Genomic DNA, 9,232 nt, shown 5'->3' with positions numbered 1-9,232 from the left:
CTATTGTAAAATTCAAGCAACTCATGACTACTTCGAATAGGAAAATATTAATTAACCTTGATAAATTTACTAGAATGGCATTCGATCTAAGATTTAGTCACAATTAGTATCAATGAAGTATATATGTATAAATTGTTCGTGTTCTTTGTTGTTGTTGTTGTTTTTGTGTGTGTAGTATTACGACAACCAATGTCAACACCATTGATCTAGTTTATGTTGTCTACGAGTTGGTTTCACTTTTCATTTGTTACTTTGGTCAATATTCACAAAACCATCAATTGATTATTATTTCATGCCCATTTTATATAAACCACACTTTTCATCATCATGATGTATAAGCATTTATTTACACCGCTGTTACATGTCGTATGTATGTTGTAGGCTATGTACTTATGTATATGCCAATAAAATTGACATGACTTTACTTGGTTAATAATCGTGTGAAATGAATTGGATAGCTAAAACATGTTTAGTATTCAGCTATCAGATTTTATTCTCCAGAAGTTAGGGTCAGATAAAACTTCAAGAAGTGTATCAGAGATATAAATATACAACCAAAACTTACATTTATTATAGCTAACAATAACGAATGTAAAGTTGCGCTATGCTAGAATAATCCGAATTTAAGTATCCGAAATTATTATATAATTGTTTGTAAACAATTTTCATAATAATTTTTTCACTGGTTAGAATTTTAAACCAATATTTTAATTTTTACAAACCTGTTTACACACAATGGATATCTACCTAATTCCCCATAAACAGCAACATAACATGTATTTATTTTAACCTGAAGCAATCGTTTGCAAAATTTTAAATGTATGCGTTCAATGTCATCAGTCTTAGTAAACCCCATACTTCTGCGGAATAATTCAAAATGGAACCCACAAAGGAGTCAAACAACTTACATTATATTTTTGGTTTAATAGCGAAGTCATGACATTTTATCAATAATGTATTCATTGCTTAGAGGGCTACCAAATGTTCTTGGTTTAATTTAAAACTTTCGATATCATTGAGATCTATGCCTAAATGGTTAACATTATCAACAACTTCAATGTCATTACCACTGTATGCCCATTTTTCATTTTGTTTAAACCTTCTCTCTTACGAAACACCATAATTTTCGTTTTAGCAGTGTTAACATTTAAACCCAAAGAACTGCAGTATAAATACAATCTATCTAAATGTGACTGGACTTCAGCAGGTGAATTGCCTAAAATGACCATGTCGTCAGCAAATAATAGTAAAATAGTCGTAATATCATCTATACACAAACCAGAGTTCATGTTGTCTTGAAGGTATAGTTCAAGGTCTTCAACAAATAAAGAAAACTAAATCGGCGACAGTACTTCACCTTGCCTCAGTCCAACCGCATAATTAAATAATCTGAATAAGATTAACATGATTTTACACGTGGCTTAACATTCGCATACATATCCTTTACTATTCTAAGCAATTTACCTTGTATACCAGACTTAAACATTTTCAACCACAATAAATTGCGGTATATACTATCAAAACATTTTAACATATCGACGTTTATAACATACAGACGTTTACTTTCATTTAAATTATTTTGAACAATCGACATCAAGATATAAATAGCATCAACATTTGAATAACCTTTCCCAAATCCGAACTGCGCATCCGATATAATAGTGTTTCGTTGCAAAACGTTTCAATGCGCTTGTTTAGGATCGTACTAAATAATTTTGAAAAGCAACGTACGAAAGTAATCCCTCTACAGTTAATTACATCATTAACAGCACATTTTTTGTGCAAAGGGATTATAACACCTTCTGTCTATTTATCGGGAAAGAAGCCCGATACAAGAATACCGTTAAAAACACCGCACACATGTGCTGACAATATATCACTGCATTCATGAAAATATTTATTCAAAATACAATCACTAACTGTCGATTTATGTCGTTTTTAATTTTTCAACAGATTTATGTACGTCAAGTTCTGGGAATACAGAATTTTCTAAGTTAAAATTATTATTTAAACAAAAAACTTCTGCTTCATAATCACAAAAATCAGACTCACTGTTACTTAGCTTTTCGAAAAACTGTGAAAAATCTTCTAATGGTTTGTTATTTTGAGAATTATTTTTTTATTTGAAAAATTGCCAAGCATCTCTTGGTTTGTGATGTCTCAATTTTCAATCTCCAACATTTTTTGCCGATAGCAGCAGGCTTTCTTCTTGCGGATCAAGTCTTTATAATACCTCCTACTTGTGCATACACGTTCTCTGTTTATAACTGGCGTCGCTCTGGAGAGCGGCGACTAGTATGTAACGCATTTTTTTCGCTTATGGGAGGAGAAGTAATTTTACGGATCAATGTATATATTTTTTGTTTTAAGAATATCTTGCATAGTGGGGATTTTTTGTGTAAATTAGTGTAAATATGTACTGCATTTGTGCCTATTACATTTATTACAACATTTATTGCCAATAATGCAAAGCTAATTGTTTTAATAAATAACTGATCCACAACTGATCACAGGGGAAAGATCACAGGGACTGGGCAAATACGCGAAACTTTCTGGTTTTGTATAAAAACAAAACATAATCAAAATATATTTATTTTGTGGTTTTTCTAATTTGCTTATTTAGTGGAGAATCAATGGAGTACGATATTTGACGACCTATCGCGCTAGCAAGTTTATTGGAAGTACAATGTATACGTTTATTAATATACATATAATAACAATCGCTATACACAACTTCACCAAATAGCAGTACATAAATGATGTCAGCCGAAATAGCTCAGTTGAGAGAGCATTAGACTGATGTTGTTGACGCAACAATCATCTAAAGGCTCCGGTTCAATCCCGGGTTCCGGCACGAACGGAACAGTTCGGCGGCCGGCCATTTGTGTTCAGTCAGGTTAATAATTTTAATAAAGCTTTATTTTATGTAGAGATTTTAAAATCCATTTTACTACAATTGGACATTTTTATTAAAATTAATGGATGCCGCGTGGTGACAATGTTAATTAAAATTCCTTACATCGCTTAAATATCTTATAAAAAATACACGTGTTTTAATATTAACAAATAAATGCAAACAACACATCTATTATACATGTATTTTTATGGCTGTCTATCATAGGCCCTAAGTACTATCCCTACCACATATAGAGCGCGAAGCGCGACACGAATTATTGATTGTAACAATGAGTTGCGATAAAGGAAGCAGCCGCTTATCAAGGAGGAGCTGTGTCCCAGCAACCAGTTTCCCTAGAGTCAAACACTCCTCGGAGTTTTTTTTAAGAACCACATATAGAGCGCGAAGCGCGACACGTATTACTATCCAGGCGGTATGAGCCCTTGAGCATTATCCGACAATTACGTCCATAGTTATCTTTCTTAGAATTTGAGAAATTTTGAAATCGTTGTTTGAAGTCCAAATTTTTCATCCGATTGTTCCCAAACTTGCACAGGCTTAGAGTGTCTTCATATCAATGAGCATTTTTACCTCATTTAAAATGAGAAACATTGGGACAATTAGTTCAGATTTTTTCTTTTAAATATGATAAAATAAACAAATTCCACTTGTTTAAACGATTTCACAACTTTCGTCTGAATCTTTCCAAACTTGCTTAGTGTTTTTATATCAGTATTAGTCGAACCCTATTGAAAATGATGAATATCGGAGCAATAAATCTATTATGATCTTTTGCTGAATTCAAAGTATTGTGAAATGCAGCTTCTTTATGCAATTTACAGTTTTGACTAATTTTTTTTCAAACTTTTACAGTGTTTCCATATCAATGAGTACTCAACCCCTATCGTAAATGAGCAACGTAAGAATAAGTTCAGAATCATCTCCCCTTGAAGTTGAGAAAATTATGAAATTACGCTTACAAGATGAAGCTGGTTTTTTGCAACCTACACAGTTCTGTTCCATTAATGAAAACTGCACACGGATGCCAGTAAAAAAGGAAACCGAATGTTAAGAAAATTAACTATGAATTATTTGGGGGTTACAACACAAAATCATAGATAATGGTTATTTGGTGGTTAAAACACAACATCGTAAATAATGGTTATTTGGGGGTTATGACACAAAATAATAGATAATGTTTATACCAGTACCTTTTTCTATTTTGTTTAAAATAATCGGCCAATATATTAATATTTACAGAAGAGAAAAAATCGTTCCATGTAACTTAATTGAGTGCTTTTTACACTGAAATTCCCGACGCCCTTTGATGCTTTGCATCAATATTTATCTTGTTGATTTACTTGAGTTAACAATAAGAAAAGCGTCATGGTACAAATGTTGTGCATGAATGCACTCGTGATCAAACCAATCGGCATTCATTATACAGCTATTTACACGGAAACTAGGACATGTTTAAGAGAATAACGGATCGACAACACTGCGGATGGTTTCAGTTAAACTATTCAACATGTCATTAATTGACGTTCTACTTGAACAATCAATATTGTCTACGATAGAATTAAATACAGGAAGCTTGCAAATAATCCCTGAACGAAATTGGGTACGTAACGCATCGTTCCACTTATGTTTAACATCGGTGTAAGACTTATTCTCAGACGATGCGTTATAACATAATAATGAAAACTGTAATGGGATGTGATCACTAAATACCTTAAAATCATGGTAAAATCTGAAATAATTGCAAATCTGTATTCATTTGCCAATAAATAATCGATGGCAGAAGTACCGTTTTTTTTAATAAAAAGTTAGCTTACAGCTATTTCCAACTCTACCAGTAACACTACGCAGACATGTGGATTAACATAAATCTAGTAATGTTATTCCATGATTATTCAGTGAACTATCTACTGAGGCCCTAACGGAGGCTTTGTCTTGGTAGAAATCTACATCATCATTAACAGTATTAATTATATCAAGTACAATATAATTACATTTATTACCAACTCAACTATTGAGGTCGCCAGCAACAAAAACTTAACCAAATTCAGAATAATAAGAGATTTTATTTTCTAAAAGTTCAAATAAATCCACATTAAATAGGTTATATACTGAAGAGACACGCCCCAAGATATACGTTGCACAAATATAAAAATCATCTGAGGTATTACAAAATGTATGGTCTAGTTTTAACCAGACAATTGTATCATAATGATTTTTTACAATACCAACACCATCAGCTAATTCTTCTTTAATATATACAACAATGCAACCGCTATTTACAAAGGAACTATTACTGTTCTTGCAATCGACAATTCCATTTACATTCCACGAAATAATGTCACTTTCTCCCCCTGTCGTGTCCCTAGTCGCGCACTGGTCGCCCGTCGACGTACAGGATGTCATACGCGAGCCACGATCGCTGCCTTCATCTTGCGAAGCAGCCTCCTACGTTTTGCAACCACTTCCGGCGGCAGCTGTTCAAACACGTTGAATCCTGTCCCATTGATTTGTTTCCACTGTCGTCTTTGAAAAAAGAAAAGTTAGCAATTATCGATCGAATATTCCCCGGTAATGCTCCCCCGCCGATCTATGAATCCGCTCGAACTTATTTGTATCCGCCGTTTCTTTTTCAATATAAGGAGCCTCGTTTATATGTAATCGAAGTATCGACTCCGTAATATAAGGCGTCTCTTTATCCACTTCCGGTACGCCAGTGAATACAAGATTGTTTCGCATACTTTGCGATTTCATCTACACGAGATCGTCGCGAAGCTGTCCCGTTCAAGGTCGTCGATCCTACTTGTGACCTGTACCGCCACAACGCCTGCCCCCTCTAAGATGTGTTCGAGCCTTGAAACGCGCTCGTCAACCTTTTTCACGTTATCGTCAAGAGCCAACCAAAGCTCCTTTTCCATTGTTTTGATTCGCTGATCCATGTTTTCTAAGCATTGTAATTTTTGCTCAACTCCAGTAAGTCGCCCACTTATTATTCCTAGTGCACTCGCAACATCCTGCAATATTGGTTGAGCGCCGATCATGGTGGTATCCTTTGGCGCTTTGCAGGGTTCGTGGATATTTAGAAACACGCTTTTATTAAATCAATGACTTTTCACCATATAATACAGAATATGTACATCCAAGTAAATCACTTACTGAAAACGAAGTTTCTGAAATATGTTCATCGCTGGACGGGCCTTTTTGTTTTGATATCTTACTAATGTTCAGATTTACAGTGTCATTTCCACTGCTATTCCTGTCTTTCCTTTAATTATTATTATTTCGACCTATCAAAACTTACATCAAGTTATATTTATCCTCATAGCACGATTATAGTAACACCACGATATATATTTAAATTCTAATTTATTTCTAAATCAGACACAGCAAAAAAATCACGTGATTACGTCAAAGAGTTTATGTTTAGAAAATTACGTTGCAAAATATTCACTGCGCATTCATATTTGCGATATGGTGATCGCGTACACACGCCCGGTGTTAAGGTGTTACGGCTTGGTATGTTGTCACTGACGGATACGTATTTAAACTGTTTGATCGTGCACTACAAATACAATTATACGATATAAATATGTGTTCTTCATTATATGTGGCTATTACGCTATTAATTCAATACCATGTTAGTTATATCAACATGTGTATACTGCAAAAAATCGTGAATTAAATATATATAAAAATACTTCACATTGATCTAACAACGTTATTAAAAAAACGTTAACTTTCGATACAATTTAGTTGTTAGGAATAAAGAAAGCACATTTAATTAACACTGTTGGTATGGTTCATTTCGAAGAAAAAAAAATTATAATCAGCTTTTACATTGAACATGTATTTTCATTATGTTTAGATTATCAGTATGCTGGTTTTAGATATATGAATAAAATATATAGCAACCTGTATTTGATAATTAATGCAATATTATTTGACAGTCTGATCATCTGTAAGATTCACATAGTCTTAAATAACTCCTAACGATTAAGTTTATGCTCACCGGTAAATATTGCATCTATCTGTTCTCTTCTTTCGCCAAATCAACCAAGATAAAGACTGAACATTTTGTTAGCAAAAATTGAAAATAAATTAAAATATGTTTGGGTTATTGTGAAGCAAACCATGGCCGGAATGAAATATTGTGAAAGTTGATAAAACATATTTTTTTCATTTAAACTCATGTGCTTAAACGCTCGATGTAGCAAACATTTGGAAAAAATCCTTTCTACGTTTCTTATCGCAATAAAACGCATTATTTATACGGGTGTTATATCTAAAGTGATCACAATTTTAACTTGTAGATAAATTTACTTTTAATTAGCATTTATGTGCGTAAGTGTGCACTACACACAGATTATCACACGCCGTCATATCTATATTTCTCAATGTTTGTTCATGAAATCAACGCCATTATGGGTTCTTTATGCGTGTTAGTTTAAACCTATTTATTTTAGCTCGATTGCATCGGAAGCCTAAGGCTTATATAAACGCTCTCGAGTCCGTTTCCTGGGCTTAGAACCAGTGCTTAGTGTCTTTAGGGGGGGGGGGGATCTAAAGAACGCTCCCACGGTGGGGATCGAACCCGTGACCTGCCAGTCGCTAGGCGGACACCATATCCATAACACCACGCCGACCTTTATGCGTGTTGACGTCACGGATGCACATGTCTACGTTTTTATCAAGGAAAATGGCAAACCACTGATTAACAAGACTATTGCCAAGCAATATATGTCCCCTACCGGCTCCACCAATGTCACTTTTTATTTGTTGCCATAGAAACCAGAATTCTTGACGTAGGAACAAAATGAAAACACGTGCAAAATCACCATATTGCCATCTGACCATGTTTCAAGTTTCATGAAAAATATGAAGAACTTTTAAAGTTATCGCAGGATCCAAAAAAGTGTGACAGATAGACAGACAGACTCACAGACAAACGCACAGAGCGCAAACCACACGTCCTCTCCGGTGAAACCGGTAGGGGACAAAAAGTTCTTGTTTTATAAATACGAATTGTTTATGCATTTGTAATAGAAGAGAAATAATTTACGATGTGTTGGTTATTGCAGTCATTATCAACGGTTTGCGCTTTGTTTCTTGTTAGCAAACCAAACTCAATGAGAATAAACAGACTTATTAACTGGTAACAATCTGTATGAGAACTATAAAACACATGGACCATGTAATTGGTTTAAAACAAAACTTATTCAATATTTCAAACAGGGATTTACTTTCATTAATAAAACACAGACAAACTTGAAAATTTATATGGTATTATCGAGAAGCACAAGATAGCTTCAAATCCTAAATGTCACTTTCATGGAAGATAACATGTTATAACTTGAACATTTTTAATTTCACTTAAACGAAACATTAAACAATATAACATGAACAATATATAAGCCATTTTAACGATTCAAAACGTAATGTCATTTGAAAAATTTAGAGGTAACTTTCATTACTGAAGACAATTTAACCCAATTATGCCAAGCATCTAGAAAAAAGGCCTTGGCAAACAGCGTTTACTCAGATGAGACACCGCATGATACGGCGTCTTATCAGGGTCTGCGCTGTTTGCTTAAAGGAATTTACGTAAGAAATATTCTAAATATAGAAATAAGTATACAAGACATCCCTTATTTTGGAAATAAATTGATTCAATTTAGAATGATGGGAGAGTCCACTCGGCATATATGGGTTAATTTGAACTTGGGAGGATACTTTAATGCAAAAAAACACACACAATGTCGTACGAACAATTTATATTTTACTTAACCGACAAGACACTGTGTAACTTTAACAATTAACAAACCACTTTCATGATTTAAGACACAATGTCATATGAACCATTGAGAACTAACTTTTATTATTTAAACACAATCTCATTTTAACTAATGAGTTTACTATAATAACTCAAAACACAAAGTAAAGGTCAGTATAATGACTCTAAACACAATGTCATTTTAACTAAACAATTTACTTCAATCACGCAAAACAGAAACTTATTTGAACTTTACAGGTCACTATTATGACTCGAAACACAATGTCATTTGAACTAAAGAGTTTACTACCATGACTCAAAACTCAAAGTAGAGGTCACTATTATAACTCAAAACACAATGTCAATTGAACTAAAGAGGTCAGTACAATTACTCAAAACACAATGTGATATTAACTATAGAGGTCTCTCTATAATGACTCAAAACACAATATCATACGAACTTTAAAGGTCACTAAAATGACTCAAAACACAATGTCATATGAACTTTAGAGGCCTCTATGATGACTCAAAACACAAATCCATATGAC

The 9,232-nt window shown here is 33.7% G+C and overlaps 1 protein-coding gene and 1 non-coding gene across 4 annotated transcripts in view; one reads left to right on the top strand and one right to left on the bottom strand.

Annotated features, from left to right (window-relative positions):
• The first annotated feature begins 2,765 nt into the window (after positions 1–2,765).
• Positions 2,766–2,854, top strand: Trnai-gau (transfer RNA isoleucine (anticodon GAU)). Its single transcript is given in 2 exon segments — positions 2,766–2,802; positions 2,820–2,854. It is a non-coding gene; the product is annotated as a tRNA-Ile (tRNA).
• A 5,403-nt stretch (positions 2,855–8,257) lies between these two features.
• LOC127842161 (uncharacterized) overlaps positions 8,258–9,232 on the bottom strand; it is a 60,381-nt gene continuing 59,406 nt past the window's right edge. For all 3 annotated transcript variants that reach the window (XM_052371512.1, XM_052371514.1, XM_052371513.1), the window contains one exon: positions 8,258–9,232. This exon is cut by the window's right edge and continues 1,471 nt beyond it. The gene's annotated coding sequence lies outside the window, so the exon portion shown is untranslated.

Source organism: Dreissena polymorpha, chromosome 8, assembly GCF_020536995.1.
Source record: "Dreissena polymorpha isolate Duluth1 chromosome 8, UMN_Dpol_1.0, whole genome shotgun sequence".
Taxonomy (NCBI): domain Eukaryota; kingdom Metazoa; phylum Mollusca; class Bivalvia; order Myida; family Dreissenidae; genus Dreissena; species Dreissena polymorpha.
The sequence above is the reverse complement of the archived record's forward strand: the minus strand, read 5'-3'. Positions and strand labels throughout refer to the sequence as shown.